This window comes from Ambystoma mexicanum, chromosome 1p (genome assembly GCF_040938575.1).
Source record: "Ambystoma mexicanum isolate Mex_15411 chromosome 1p, UKY_AmexF1_1, whole genome shotgun sequence".
Taxonomy (NCBI): Eukaryota; Metazoa; Chordata; class Amphibia; order Caudata; family Ambystomatidae; genus Ambystoma; species Ambystoma mexicanum.
The window spans coordinates 683083912-683099717 of NC_090921.1; the positions used below are offsets into that span (position 1 = coordinate 683083912).

General features: G+C 47.1%; 1 protein-coding gene across 7 annotated transcripts in view; it reads right to left on the reverse strand.

Moving 5' to 3' along the window:
• The window catches only part of SEMA6C (semaphorin 6C), a 471162-nt gene that overhangs the window by 220281 nt on the left and 235075 nt on the right, over window positions 1–15806 (reverse strand). For 6 of the 7 annotated variants that reach the window (XM_069649822.1, XM_069649807.1, XM_069649833.1 and 3 more), the window contains one exon: window positions 10858–11448. The exons of the other annotated variant lie outside the window; for it this stretch is intronic. The gene's annotated coding sequence lies outside the window, so the exon portion shown is untranslated. The remainder of the gene's footprint in view (window positions 1–10857; window positions 11449–15806) is intronic. 7 annotated transcript variants of the gene reach the window in all.

The following is a 15806-nucleotide window of genomic DNA, read 5'->3' on the forward strand; positions in this document are numbered from 1 at the left end:
CCCCAACTACATATTTGTGGTAACAAAACGTAGGTGAAACTTGATTCGGTGAAAGCGGCCCGCGAGGCAAAGGGGTATATTAATTATCAGAGTGCAGAACAGTCATACAGTCTTATAAACTACCATATGATAAACACCAAAGAAAGAAAAATGCTCTTCTAGTCTCTTCTGTTGATCCTATTGCATGGCTAGTAAAGGTCAGGGTTTATTTCCCGCTGAACTCTGTCCGTCCTGGTGCTTAGCGATGAGTGTAGGCTGTCGCAATATTGCATTGTGGCCCTGGTAATCTCCTTCTCATAAAAATATCTTTGCAAACAGGAACCATTGATCTTTCCCAAGCACAGATCCCAGCCACCAGACTCTATTTCGCCTCCTTCCCATGGCCCATACCCACTTGCGGGGTGACCAGCACCAGCTGCCAGAACAGGAGCATGCCTGTACCAACCTGGTACAAAGATACAGGCAGCAATAGAATTACTAGGACTGCACAAAGGAAACCCGATAGAGAGGATGGACATGCGAGGCATGCTTCTACAGTTGCCATGTTGGAGCAGAGAGCTGTTTACGCAGTACTTGCCAGCTGAGTGGACTTTCATAAGAGAGTTGATGAGCCACAGCAGAATGGCGATGCTGCCACCACAAATAACGGCGAGCATGCTGATGAGCCACTCATCTCTGAGCTGAATTCCAGATGACACGGTTTGGGCTGACAGAACCAGTTACTGTCATTCTCAGCTTGGGAGAGTGATAGCGCTATACAACAACCTAAACAACCTTCCTGCCTCTAGGGAAATGCTGTCCATCATCCGTTCAATTCATGGCAGAGCTTCAGAAATTATGGCCGGAAGTCCCAGTCCAAGATCTCTACCTAACCAGCGACACTCAAGACTACTGACACAAAGCTGTATCCGGACACCATACCTAGGAACTAGTATCTTGGCTAAAATCCTTCTTGGGCCTTAGAACTGCCTGTGTTGCTAAGGGAACATCACAGTCTCAGAAGGTTCCTGTTACTTGTGGTGTCCCCAGGGTTCATGTCTGTTCCCACTGCTATTCAATATAATGCCTGTCTGGCCTCCATAAATCTATGGGTGTGTATTTGCCAACTATGCCGACAATACCCAGATAGTTGTTACACTATCTGGGATCTATGAGGTGAACCTGGTTACCACTAATGAGATATTTGGGGCAATCCAGAAATGGATGGCCCTAAACTCTTTAGCTCTTAACGATGAGAAAACAGAGATGCTTATCATTCGCACACCGTATAGAATGAAGAACCTGGATACTCGTTACAAAGCTTTTGAGATAAATGGCAACACTATCTCAGTGTCCGACTATGTTAAACCTCTGGGAGTGTTTTTTGATGCCCACCTCAAGCATGTATCCCATCTTAAACCTGTCAGAAAATAACAGAGTGTCAATTACAGCAACTAGTTAACACCAAGTTGGACTACTGCAATAGCCTCCTCATGGGAACAACCAAGGGCAATATCAGGAGACTTCAGGTCATACATAATGGCGCGGTTCGAGCTGTCTGTGGGCTGAGCCGCCAAACACACATTACAGAATATCGGAAGAAACTACATTGGCTCTCCATAGAGAAACAACTTAACTTTAAAGGGTTAGTCATTGTTTTCAAATGCCTTTCAGGTGATGCAGCAGATTATCTTAAAGCTAGATTTAAAAAAGCCACACCAAAGCGGACTCTGCGATCAAAAAAATCAGATGTTATTGATCCAACCTCGCATGACCTTGAAGAAACTAGGTGGAGCAAGCTTTTCTGCATTGGCCCCTAAAAATTGGAATTTGATCCTGCTACAAATAAAACAATGTACACCATTGCAGCAGTTTAGGAAACGTCTTAAGACATTTCTCTTCAAAGCCTAAATTCAACAAGAAATAAACTACCCTCGACACCCTGAAATGACTTTGTCAGTCACTATGTTTAGTGACTTTTTCTTACCCCTTCACCATCTCGGCCAGTTTATGTTTTCTGTTGTCTGTCTACGTGAGCGCCCTGAGACCTTTGGGTTAGTGCTGCACTATATAAGAATTGATTTAGTTAATTAGCTGCCTACAATGTGTCAACCCCCTTATTCTCACATTAATTTTTTTCCGACCTATTCATGGCAATGAACTAAAACTAAAAATGTATGCAATATTTTCCTGCAATTGGACAAGCAAGACTCTCTCATAGACCAACCCATCACCCACCATTATTCTGTGAGAACTGGGTATGACTGTGGTTCTCAGGAGCACTCACAACTCAAATTAAGAATTTATCCAGGATCACACAGTGAATCAAGTGGGGAATCCAGAATCGTAAGTTCTTCTGGCTCCATAGTCAAAACCATGCCACATCACCATTAGACCATGTCCTCCTCCACTAGAACTCCTATCCACTTACCACATATGCCCTTATAAACCCCAAGTCCTCACCACATCATCTCACTAAACCACATCTCCATCACTAGACCGCACAACATACGCTTTCTAGTAACCCTCATTTGGATGGCAGGATGGTCCCACAGGACATGCATTTCTTTTTGGACAAAAATTAGGTTTCCAGCCCTATGCCTTGCACACAATGTTGGACAAGAATTTCCGTGTCACATGACCAGAATGTAAACTGATATGTTGAAAGCAAAAAATGCACAGAATATTAGGGGAACTAAATGCTTCGATTTCATTGGAGCAGAACTGTTCCTATTCTGAGTTTATTTTCAAAAAAATAGTTGATAACAGGTGCTCAAATCCAAAGGCTATCTCAGGGGCAACACGCTTGTCTTGGAAGCAAGACAACACCCAGCAACACAGGTCGAAAAAGCACGTTATAAGAACCCAATTAAAACAATATTTTTGTTTAACTTGCCTCATTACAGACCATCTCTGGATTTGAATGTGGAGCAGATACATTGTGCTGGGCAATTGTGATTTAAAGTTATGGTAAATCTAATGAAGAGCCCAATTTGGGAGACGTGTGGGCACTACATTTCCTGATCATACACATACTTAGGCGTCCTACACTGTTCTGCCATAAAACTTCAGCCCAAATGGTCCTCACCAACCGCTGTTCTCACAAAATCTGATGGCACATGGCTTCAGCGTGTTCGAACCCAACTTTCTGACCTGACTCAAACATGTAGAACGGGTCGGCTCAGGCCTAAACTAGGGCTCTCCCTGAAACTCTTCTCGGGTCGGTGCATGCCCAAAGCAGGGGGTCGACCATGAGCCCCGCCTGCTCCCCCGCAACACGGAAATTTAAGAAATAAGAAAAAGCAGATGCTCACTAGAGCCTGGTGTCCAACTTCCTGTCCGGGCTGCCTGACTTCCTGTCCCACCCCAGCCACTTGGTTGGCTGGAACAGGCCAGAGCACTTCCTGTTATGACGATATAGTGGCTGGTCGGCGACTTTAAAAAGGTAAGTGCCTGCCTTGCCCATACAACGCTTTTTCCCCCCTCACACTTTCCCATACTCCCCACCGTTTCAAACAATACCCACGCTGTCCCACCCCGCCACAACACCATTCTCTTTTGCTTGCCCGCTTCCACCTCAAAACAGCAGTGGTGTCCCTGCCCCACCAGGTGCCATAACCCTCTTTTTCCTGCCATACCCAAAAGAGCAGTGCTGCCCCCCATATGCCTCATCACCTTGTTCTCTGCCCCCCGTCATCCCCAAAACAGTAGCAGTGTCCCTGCCCCTCCCCAAGCACAACCATCCTCTTTTCCCTGCCCACTCCCAAACCCAAACCAGCAACACTGCACCCCCAAGCACCACCATCCACCTTTGTCTTGCACCCCCAAGCACCACCATCCCTTGTTCTCTGCCCCTCCCCCTGCCATACCCCAAACAGTGGTGCCAGCCCAAGTGCCACCATCCATTTGTTCTCTGCCCCCTAACCAATGCCATCCCCAAAACGAAGCACTGTCCCTGCCCCTCCCAACACCAGCATCCTCTTTTGCCTCCCCCTCCCCCTGCCATCCCCAAAACAGTGATCCCCCCCAAATCTCACCACCCCCTTCTCTGCCCCACTAGGGCAGGTCTCTATCCCAGCTGCTCTCCCCATCAAAGGCCCCCTACCCATCTCCTCCAGAGTCACAATCCTCTTGCCGTGTCCCAAAGAGAAGCGTCCCTGGACTGGCACTGCACCTCACGTGCCAACATCTCCAAACCCCCACGCCCCTATCCAGCCACCATGGGGCTTTGACTCGGCTCGCGTTGGGCCCCTAGAGCGAGAACAGACCCCGAGGCTCTGCCCAACCCCATAGTTCCCTGGCTCTCCCAGCTCTACAAACGTGAAGGGCGTGTCTGCGTGGGGGGACAGACTGCATGCACCCTGATGATGTGAAGGACTGCGCACATTCGTCTCTGGTGGCGCCTGCATTATATTTTCTCAAGAGACCAGCACAGTTGCAAATAAACACGCAGTAGTGGGATTATGAGAGGAGAAGCCCCCAAAGAAGAGAGTGACAGCAACAGCAATTTCACAACAAAGGTTAATAGCCATTTATCGCATGCAAGAGTACTTATAAAAATGTTTTGAAGTTGGCGTTCAAGCTGGGTCTCTCCGAAAATATTTGGAATGGCAGAATTCAGCAGTGGGTGTGGTGGGGTCTTTATAAAAAAGAATGGTACTTATCCATCATAGTGGGGATGGAAATTGTTTCAAACCCATGAATCTTCAATTATGAATTTACAGGGCCTATTGTTAACCAGCAATCACAAACTGCGGCTAGGGTTCCCCATGCTGGAGCGGCCCCATTGGCCTCCTGCTTCCAGCTTCTATGGGTCACTCGAAATAAAATACTATGTAGGAGGCCCTTGCCCTTTTTCTAGGGGTGTACTGAATAGTACATTTAAGTATTCGGCTGAATAACGAGTAGTTGGACAAGTATTCAGCCGGAGCCAAAAACAGAGCGTTTAATAAAAAAAGTTATGGTGAAAAGAAAAACACTTTGTAAATTAAAAACACTTTAAAATATGTGCATCTCTTCTTTATTGCATTTCTTTTCTTGGTTATCCATGGAAAATGTTTGTGTAAACCATGAAAGGAATACATTATCAGAAAGTAAACAGTTTGCATTGTTGTGCATTCAGATGGTCGCTTGTGGGAGAGGGCCCAAGTAACTAAGACTAGCCCAAATGTATAGTATTAATGTATGCAATCTCTTTGAGGGGATACTGTGACGTGCCCTGATACTTTCAAATGTTCCTTTTGGGCCTGCCTATCTTTAGACTTCTGGCTCCAGCAAGGCACTGAAGCGCAAATTGAGCGATTACCCCAATTAGCGCCCTGCTGACTGCTGAAGTGCTACTGAATACAAACCTTTGCGATGGTAATGCCATGCTTTTTACCTGTAGTACTGAGTGAAGATGAGGCATTTGAAAAATGTCTTTCCATTAATAGATGGAAAGACATTTTTCAGATGTCTTTTTATTTCCTTCTTTTTCGGGCGAGGTATTTTTATGGTGTTTTTGGCATGGTAAAAGACACCAGACAAAAATGATACACAGAATACAGAGTCCTCAGTGGTTCTTGGTATAGAGAAGAGGAAGTGCTGATTTCAAATCTTTAAATGGCATGTGCATGTTTATTTTATGTATTTGTTTCACTTATACATCCATTTGGTCCAATGTTTCTAAATTGTACACTTGTATCTCCTTGTCTTTATTACACAAATATCCCTTCTTTAAACCTTAATGTTGGGAGGAACATTTCTGCTGCCACAGACGGGGGCATTTTGGTTTAAAATAAAAGGTACAGCAACATTCTTTAGTAACATCTGTTACTTTTACTCAATTCAAGGGGACTCATTTTGGTAACATGAGAAACTCGGGGGGAAGGAACTGTAACCTATGCTTAGATATTACAAGCACATTGATGCTGTAAGGCACACTTCCCACCAAGCCATCTTACTTGCTTTATAACCTTGGCATGCAGGCCGAATCAAGTTCTTTTCTGAAGCTACACTACCTCCTGAGCTATTTTACTCAGGAGTTCAAACTTACTGGGATCTCTGCAACACCTAATTAATTCACTTAATATTATTTGGATTGAGTATGGGTGGGACTGGAACCCATAACTTTCATAATTCTCACACAGGTCATCTGCAAATGAATAAGCACCTAAAATAAATACCATTTTCCAACAGCATCTTCATAAACTATTATTCCAGCTCAATGACTTTCAAATGCAAAATACAGGGGCGACCAGAGATGCATTAAAAATATTGAGAGTTTTGCTTCCGCTCGCCCCCTCCCCAGCAAACCACCAGATGAAAGGCTTCCGGTCAACATTAAAGGCTGGTTTTTCGTTTGCAATCAAAAAAGGTTGCAGCAGCATTTCTTTAATGAACGTTTAAAGGATAAACATGACATGCCTGAATGATTACAAGCACCAGGCAAAGCAGTACTTAATGTATTTTGTAGAGGAAAGTATTCAGCTTTGAGTGATACTGAAGTATTCAGGTAAAGCCGAATATCTACTTTTCAGCCGGAATTCAGCAGAACTTGAAGCTGAATTTCGGTACACCCCTACCTTTTTCATTTTAGTATCAACATTGCATTGTTGTCTTAAACACATAGGTCTGGTGAGTACCCGTCCCGGGTGTGAAAGAATAGAACTTTAGTCCCCAGCATCCAATGCTTTAGATATGATATAAGTCATTTATAACGCGCCTGTATGCAAGTGTTTCGAGGCGTGACAAGACAGGGGAGGGAGGACAGAGGGAGGACGAAACAAACGATCTTACTAGGCCTTGTGTCATTCAGATCGTGCAGGGGAGGGGAGTGCAAGAGCTTGTGGGTGCTCCCGGGGAGAGTGCAAGAACTCGTAAATGCAGCCGGGAGATGTAACTCCAATATGCGATGTTCTTACAGTGGCAAAAGGAAAAACATCAGACAGTTGTTGCTGCTTGTGCCAATTCCTCCCCATTGACCTTCAGCATGGACATATTTTGTGCAGTGTAGGTCTAGAAGTTGGTCAGTTTCTTAAACAGTCGTAAAGTGCACCGTCATCTTTTATTAGGTTTATGTTTGTAAGAGAGGACAGCTCGGCTTTTTCCCCCCTCCTTATTTTACCAGTCTTTCCATGAAAATGCAGAGAATTCCAGGAAAATACCAGATCAGGGGCAACCCTCGCAAAAGCCACTCCACTGGAGTCCAGCATGTATTTGGAGATCTCACGGGTGCCATTTTTTCATGACGGTCTCTAGTCCAGTCCTAGTCCCAGCCCACTTCTCAGTGCTTTTAGATGGGCTCTGAGTGCTGCTTGGTGGCTTGGTGTGGTCCCATTTTGCAAGGGAAAGATTAAGCACTTGCATCGCACTCACCTAGCCTAGAGTTTCACATGTTGTGAGTGATTGCTGGTGACTGTCTCAGGAGCCTCAAACCTCTTTTGATGCCTTTGGTTGTGGGCGACCCGATACCCTCTGTATGCCATGTGGGGGGGAAGTGAGTGGGACCATCGTGAAATAGGACAGGGAGCTTTAGGAATTCTGTGTCTCTTAGGCTCCTATGCTAAACTGGAGGGCATACTGCATGGCAGGGGGCACCTCCACGTGGGCAGAGCGGTCAAACATCCTCATGAGGTGCAGCTTGCGGATAGCAATGGCAGGAGGAAGGTGGGAGGAGGAATTCTCCCGTCACGTGAGGGATTTTTCCCAGCAAACGAAGATCACATCCATATTGGATGAGGAGTGTGACAAATACGGGAGCCTCCGCTCGCAGGGACTAGCGTCACAGTATGGTAACAGGTGGGTAGACATTTGTGATGGATGAGGTAAAATTGGTTACTGTCCTGATCCGTAGAAGAGCATTTAGGGGTGCGGGGGGGGGGGGGGGGGGCTTTGACATATCTGGGATTTGCGAATGCAAGGGAGGCTTCCTCTCATTAGCTGGCCCTAAAGGACTGCTTTCTGGAATGGGAAGGAGCTTTGCATGGAATCTGCCCGCGCCAGTGCCAGGGGTTATGCCAATTGTTGGCAGTGCCACCAGCTGTCGTGGCGAGGGAGCTTCTGTGCACTGGCACCTGGAACCGTCTAAGGGCCAGGGTGTGCTTATAACAGTGGTCATGGCAGGGCTGTGCCACTGCCCCGGTGTAAGGGGTCTGTCCCTAGCCTGCTTCTCCTGGTTGGCATAGCCAGACATGCCAAAAGCCACACACGCCTGTGCGCTGAAGCAAGTACACCTGAAGGCTTGCTTCCCCCCCACCCCGCTTGTGCACTCGCCCCATCTAAAGGTTCCTTCCTAGCACCGGCACTGGGCATTCGCCGAATAGCCACATTTCACGGGCACCAGCAGCAGAACATGGCGCTTTATTCCTGTTCTGGCGCCAATATTCACTCCTAGGGTCTCGGCTCTGGGCGGTCCGCAGTGGTCACTCTTTGGGCTTCTTTGTCCTTCTCCGGCACCAGCTGTCACTCCATGGTGACTTCTCTGCGAGGGTGGGAGCGGTCTCAACAAGGTCCCTTTTGTGTGCTTCCACAAACGGACAGTTCCTAGTTGCTTTACTGCCCTGAAGCGAATGGCCATTTTGAAAGCCTCTTGTCTCCTCCAGCCAGTATTCGCAATCAGCAATGTTTTTTTGATGAATCACTTCAGATTAGTCGGGCGCATTCCCCTGAAGTGTGTGGCCACCCTGGGATGCTCTCTAAAGGGTGTTCCTTTGTCTCGCTCTTATCGCTTCTCGGTTGTTGGATTACTCAGGATTAACCCTCCAAACACAAAACACCAGGTTAATGGAAACACAAAACCAGGTTAATCCACCCCTCCCACCCTCCCCTAATTTCCCAAACCACCTCCTACACCGCCTCGCTGTGTACTCCCCCCTCAAGTCTCTTGGGCCTTTATGCGACAACCCTAAACATAAAATGTCTCTTTTGTACCTTTGTTAACTGATGACTACAAGCTTTTAATTGAAATTCATGATGGCGAACAGAACAGTAACACCATACGTCAGTAATCGCACAGCGTGTAGCTTGCAAGGGCGTTAGATTGGGCGGATGGATGGAGAGGGTCGGATGAACGCAGCAAGCAATGGGGATGGCTGCGGAGACACCGCTCTGAAGGCTTCAGATTGGACGGGCCCCAGCAACTGAGGAGAACCTGAGACAATTGAAGAGAACCCGAATCTCTAAAATGTTGATCGCCAGTTGCTCTGGGCCATGGTGTGGATACCAAGAAGAAAGTGGCAGTGCAGGGATGGCAGTCATGGCAGTGTGCCGCAAGCCAGAACTCCACTAGAATGCCAGACAAGCAGCCTGCTCTGGCAGAATGCAATGTGGCATCAGTATAGTGGGATGATGGACGGAGATGGTCGGATGGGCGCAGCAAGCAATGGAGCTGGCTGCCGACACACCGTTCCGAAGGCATCAGATTAGACAGGCCCCAGCAATTGAGAAGAACCAGAGACAATTGAAGAGAACCGGATGCTCAAAAATTAGGTCAGTCTGGCTATCCATGTGAATACGATGGTACCGCTGCTGTAATGAGAAGTAAACATGACTCACCAATGAGCTTGCACTTATTGGGACAGCCACAGTCCATAACCATCTAAATTGCTGGGTTATCCTATCAAAGCTTCACAAGGGCCTACCAAAGCTCGGACTGGCGGACGGTTATACATCATGTCAGCCCCCTAGCCGGGGCATGAAAGCTACATTTCCAAGAAGTTCCCCTGGTGAAAGAGCCCCCACATTCCTCGTCCACATCCATCCGTCCGTCCATCCGTCCATCCGTCCGTCCATCCCTCCGTCCATCCGTCCATCATTGTCTTTTTATCCTGAACCACTTTATGAATTGAACATGCTTAAAAAAGCACCATCGTCTAATACATTGCAGAAGAATTCTTCGGGGATAACCCCCAAAGCCTGGGTGAACTGATCTTTACATCCTTCCATGTTTTGTCCAGTGTTTACGTGCCCTGTGTTCTAAAAAGTGCTCAATTGACCACTAAGGAGTCTGACAGTCCTTTAAAGGTGGAACCCCACAATATGCCTGTACATTTTGGTTTAAATGCTCTAATTTGTGGCTGCTATTACTGTCCAAACCTGCTTAAGACAAAGCCTTTGCTGCCAAATGTCCTGAAGATTCCTTGCTGAGAACTCCGGGCCCTCTAATGCTTCTTAGGCCCTGCAGTGCTTTTGAGCAATTTCGCTGGACCCCATTTGCCACTGAATGCCCTCAACTTTCTATTTAAAAACCAACATAATGTTAAATGATTTTAAAGGTCATTGTGAATTGCCTGGACTAGAATTGAACATGGCCGTGATTACTGTTAATGACTGATCGTCAACGTGTTCTGGTAGCAGTATTCTGATTTGCATTGCATCCTTTTACCACCAACTGAAGGCTTTTGCTCCGCTCTCAGAATTCTATTTGACATGCAAATGTTGCTCATTGACAGCAAAAGGTGAGGGCCCCCCGCCAGGGGTGTTGCTAGGTCTGGACAAGATCTGGATCTACACTAATGTCAGGATTGTCAGGAATCGGGGATAGCTAGCCTTTTGGTATTAGACCCTGAAATTCTATCCGGGGCTACAACCAAAGGACCGGGGGCTATAGCCCCCAACTCCCCCCCCCTAGCAACGCCTCTGCCCCCCACCATAGTGATGCATGCTCTTTCCACGAGATCGCTCTGGTACTGCACTGCCGTCCTAAGCAGCCGCCCCACCTGCCTTTTCAGCGCTTGCTTGCATGCACAGCGTTTCCACTGCACTGCATATGTACGTGTTTGCGGGTGGGAAAAGCTTTGCAAGTGGAACCCTGGAGCACCGATTCTGGGATGACTATGGGCAAACCGGGGGCAGACATTTGAAGACAATGTAGACTAGGACTCGACAACAGGTTCTTACCTTTGTCTCTTAACAGTAACTGTTTGCAAACGGGCCAGCAGGATTGGCAACACAGATCCAAGATGGAGTCTCTCCAGTCACGTCGCAGGAGGTCTCCTGGCAGGCTGCGCGAGGGGCTTCAGGCAGGTGTACCAAGCGTCACTAGAGAGATGTCGGGGAAGTCTTCAGCCAGTTAGCAAGAGAATCTACATAAAGTAAGGGAAAAGGCCCCCAGGCCTGTGCAGGGAGGATCATTGGCCAGATGGCAGGAGGGACGCCATGTCACTAGAGGTAGGGTCTCCACGTAGTTAGAAGAAGGGAGCCAAAGACATCTGAAGATCACAGAAGAACGTCCACAGGCAGGTGGTCAAGATTGGTTGCGGATGGGGCGCAGCAGAGTCAGTGGGAGGTCTCTAGGTTCTTTTTGACTCGATTTCCAGACAGATGCTAGGAAGATCATCACCCAGGCTCATGGCGGTCTTCACAGAGGTCGCTTGATGGCTGCAGGCACCCTCTGGGGGCGGGGAGGCAGCTTCGTCAGATAGGTAGCAGGGGTGTCACCAGGGTGAGTGGCGCTGCAGGTAGGTGCATACAGTGAATTTTCCAGCAGAGCTGTAAAAAAAGGACACAGACAATGGAGAGATCAAACATGGGAGCAGCGGACAGCACTCTGGGCAAAGGAGTTAACAACATAACCAACATAAGGCCTCTTTGCCGAGACTGCGCACATGCAGAGACTTTTTATGGGAGGGAAAAAGGGGCACTTGCCCAGGGTACCCACCTTTGAGGGGGCCCCAAATGGCTGCCTGATCTGAAGAAGTAAGATTCCATTGTTAACCAGTCTTAAATAGCACACACCTGGATATTTTATTGGGTGCTGCTGAGGCTCTAAACCCATTGCCTTTCTGTTTTGGCAAGTACATTCTGCCTTGATCAATTCATCATGTATTGCTTTCTGTCTTTGCTGTGGTATACATTGTGTGTTCCTTACAGCACAACTCTGTAGCATTATTTCCTTCCTGTGGGAATTATGTTGATCATGTGCAATAGGCAACTTGAAATGCATATTGATAAATGAGTGCCACAATGGTTCAAAAGTTAGCTCAGTGGGTGAAGCACCCACTGCAGCGATGTGTTCATATGCAAAATTAGAATATCACATTCCAGCAAGGTTGGCTGAGCCTTTACTATGTCTGAAGTTTATAAATCTGCCTGCATGTGTACTTGGTTTTGCAGAACAGCATCAGCTGCTATCAGCAATGTACCTGCACCAGATAAGGGTTGCTATAAAACTAACATAAAATCTGTATGGTGAAGGTCTAGAAATTGGTTTGCTCAGATGGGGTGCTGTAAAACCTAGGCAATCGCCTCCAACGGTGGCATAAACTGTTAGTCCAAGAGGTGAAAAAGTACCCAAATTCAATACTATGGAACAAAAGCGTTCCTGCTTGTATCTTGGATTTGCCAGCAGACGATACAGTGATCCTGGTCAAATCATCTAATATATCTTACATTACTGTGCTGTCTTCTGTGAGGTTTGCCTTCTTGCATGCTGCTGGTATCGTTTAGCCCAATAAAATTGATCTTTCTTATGTAGGCCATTTGGGTGGAAGGGTTGGTAGACAGAAGAGAGCTGGCCAGATGTTGTAGGCCTCGGACAAGCATATTTTAAGGTCTGCTTTTTTGACACAAAAAACAGTTTGCTTTTTGGTAAAAGTCAAAGGTTTTTATGCACGTTTATAAATGAAAACATCGCAAGCCATTGTTTTGGAAGTATTTAAAGCTTTAAAATACAAAAGACAAACCCGGATTAAATGTGTTAAATCCCATCAATTGGTATGCTGGTACTTATATACTTCCCTTACTGATGGAGAGAATGAAGCTAGAACCATTCCCATTTTGCATAACACCCCTCTATAATATTTTGTTAAAAAATGGTCATGTTTGGTAATGCGATTTGTGTACTTTCCAAGTCCATTTTTATAAAATGAGATCGTTTAGTACATGGTAGGAACTGGAAAAGAAAGTGCTCAAATGCAGAAATTGCAGAGTTGGCACAAATCCCAGCTTCACCCTTCCAGCCCTTAACCAATGTATGAACCTAGGCTTCTCATTTAATCTTATAATGCCAGTCCCTTACACTTTCAAAATTGTCAGTCCTTCAGAGTGATTTGCTTCTCATGGTATGATCTTCATAAAAGACTTATTCATGGTTTCACTAGCTATAGGGTTGCTTCCACTTTAATAGTGAGCAAATGTATATTGCAGACCACAGGCATTTGTTCCTTTGATATCTAATGGCAACACTATTTGAAAACCATATCACACTTCTAATCTCAGTCTGTCTGGATACAGACATCTTCCTGGTAGCTCCTAATCTGCATCCACTAATGATGCTATGGTACGGGTAGCTTTCTCCCTCCTGCCAATTGGTCTGCTCTATCCATGCTTGAGCACTTTTGCATTCTGTGAGGAGGCTTTGAGTTTTCTGTCTATTATGGGTTACATGTACCTTTTACATATGGTCCAGCGTTAATACTACAGGCTGCATACCTTCCTGGATGTCATTGATAAAAGATTATCCTGTATGCACTAGAACAGTACCTCTTTCGTAGACTGCTAATATTGGTCTTCAAATGCTACTTGTTTATCATTCTGATTAGAGCAAGAATGAAGAGGGCAAGGGGACTTAAAGGGAGTAAACGTGCTCATTATGCTGTGGGAAAGCATATCAACCTACAGGTTGTGAGGGTGATGGGCGGGGGGGTGAGGGAGGGGGGGGCAGTATTCTTGATCCCTTCATTCCTTTGGTTTGGTGGAGGGGGGCACCAAAGATGTCCATGCCCAGGGCCCCAAAAGTGCTTAGGATGACCCTGCGCACATGGGCGGGCAGTTGCCAGTGTTAACTTAGTTGATTCAGTGATATTGGGAAACTGAACAGAGGTCCCCAAGATCCTTCCACCCACCAGGGAACAAGAAAGAGCTTTGCAAGCCTAGAGCCCTTGGGCTACCTAGCGGCCTAGCGTTTGTTTCGTTTGAGTTTGAATTTGCTGAGCGCGCAGTGCTGTGCAAGGTGGCTGAGGCCAGAAAACAGGCTCTAGAATCGGCAATGTCGCCCCTGCTCACCATTCACCCTTCTCTCTGCCTTGCAGGAGTTTCCCGAGCTAAGAAGCCCTGCTCGCTGGCCCTAGTAATGATCCGACGGATTAAAAGGCCAATAACAGAAGCAGCTTGAAACCCCACCTGGGATCTGGCCCGATTTTGCAGAAAGCTTTTCAACACTGTGTAATGACGGCCCTCGCCCTTCACACGCTCCGTCTACAGAACATGTGTGCTTGCCAGGGGCTGCGGGCAGCATCAGTAGAGCAGATGTGCGCTTGCCAGTGGCTGCAGGTAGCATCAGAAGAGCAGATGTGCGCTTGCCAGTGGCTGCAGGTAGCATCAGAAGAGCAGATGTGCGCTTGCCAGTGGCTGCGGGTAGCATCAGACGAGCAGGTGATGTGTGCTTGCCAGTGGCTGCGGGTAGCATGACAAGAGCATATGTGTGCTTGCCAGTTGCTGCAGGTAGCATTAGAAGAGCAGATGTGTGCTTGCCAGTGGCTGCAGGTAGCATCAGAAGAGCAGATGATTTGTGCTTGCCAGTGGCTGCAGGTAGCATCAGAAGAGCAGATGATTTGTGCTTGCCAGTGGCTGCAGGCAGCAGCAGAAGAGCAGATATGCGCTTGCCAGTGGCTGCAGGTAGCAGCAGAAGAGCAGATGATGTGTGCTTGCCAGTGGCTGCGGATACATGACAAGAGCAGATGTGTGCCTGCCAGTGGCTGCAGGTAGCATGACAAGAGCAGATGTGTGCTTGCCAGTGGTTGCAGGCAGCAGAAGAGCAGATGTGTGCTTGCCAGTGGCTGCGGGTAGCATGACAAGAGCAGATGTGTGCTTGCCAGTTGCTGCAGGTAGCATCAGAAGAGCAGATGTGTGCTTGCCAGTGGCTGCAGGTAGCATGACAAGAGCAGATGTCTGCTTGCCAGTGGCTGCAGGTAGCATCAGAAGAGCCGGGCACTGTGAAGAACATTCAGCGGGTGGGGTGTCAATGCGACAGCATTATAATCTTTATGATGCGACAGATATTGAGAATTGAAACCAGTCCATTCATATTTTGCATCTAACAATAGCACCACAACACCATGAAGGGGCACACATGGCAGAGCCTCACTAAACGGTTACATAAGATGCTTATTTAAAATCATTACAATAGAAAGAAACCTCCGAAATCTTGGGGAAATAGATTATTTTCTCGGGAATGCTAGCCTTTAAACTCTGCAGTTATTCAAGGGATGCTCTGCAGAAGGAGTTGCCTTTGTTCCCCATAAACTATTAATACACGGTAGGCGCCCTATGGTTACACTCGGGCTCCAATTAGCCAAACCCAAAATTCATGACATGCGGTATTCGAACTAAGGGCCTCACTAGCAGTTTGGCTGCGTTGCCTCCATACATATCCAAGAACCATTCCCGTTATCAATCAACCCTTCGCGGTCAAGTGATAAATTGCTCCTGGAAATCCCGCCCTCCAATTTCGTGTATGGTGGGGGACCACAGATTTGGAGTATATGCAACACCTGTGGAACAGCGACCCCTACCCCCTGAAGATTCGTGCCTTCCAATCGCTCCTTGAATGTCCTATGAGTAATACAAGGGTGGGAACTCCAGGTTGAGGCTGGTTTAGCGACTGGATTCCCTTCTTTGCAGATTTTTGTTTGTTTCTGCTGTTCTTTAGACTCTTTGCATTCTGCGCCTAGATACGATTCAGTTTGTCAAGTGTGCTATACAAATGCATCCAAATCAGACTCGACCTCAGTACCAAATGTGGCGTAACTTCAAGGTGCCGCAGGATCCACAGTCAAGCGGGCCCTTCAGTTAGCTCCCATTTTGGTGTCCCCTAGTACTAATTGGGGATCGCAGATTACTGCGGGCAG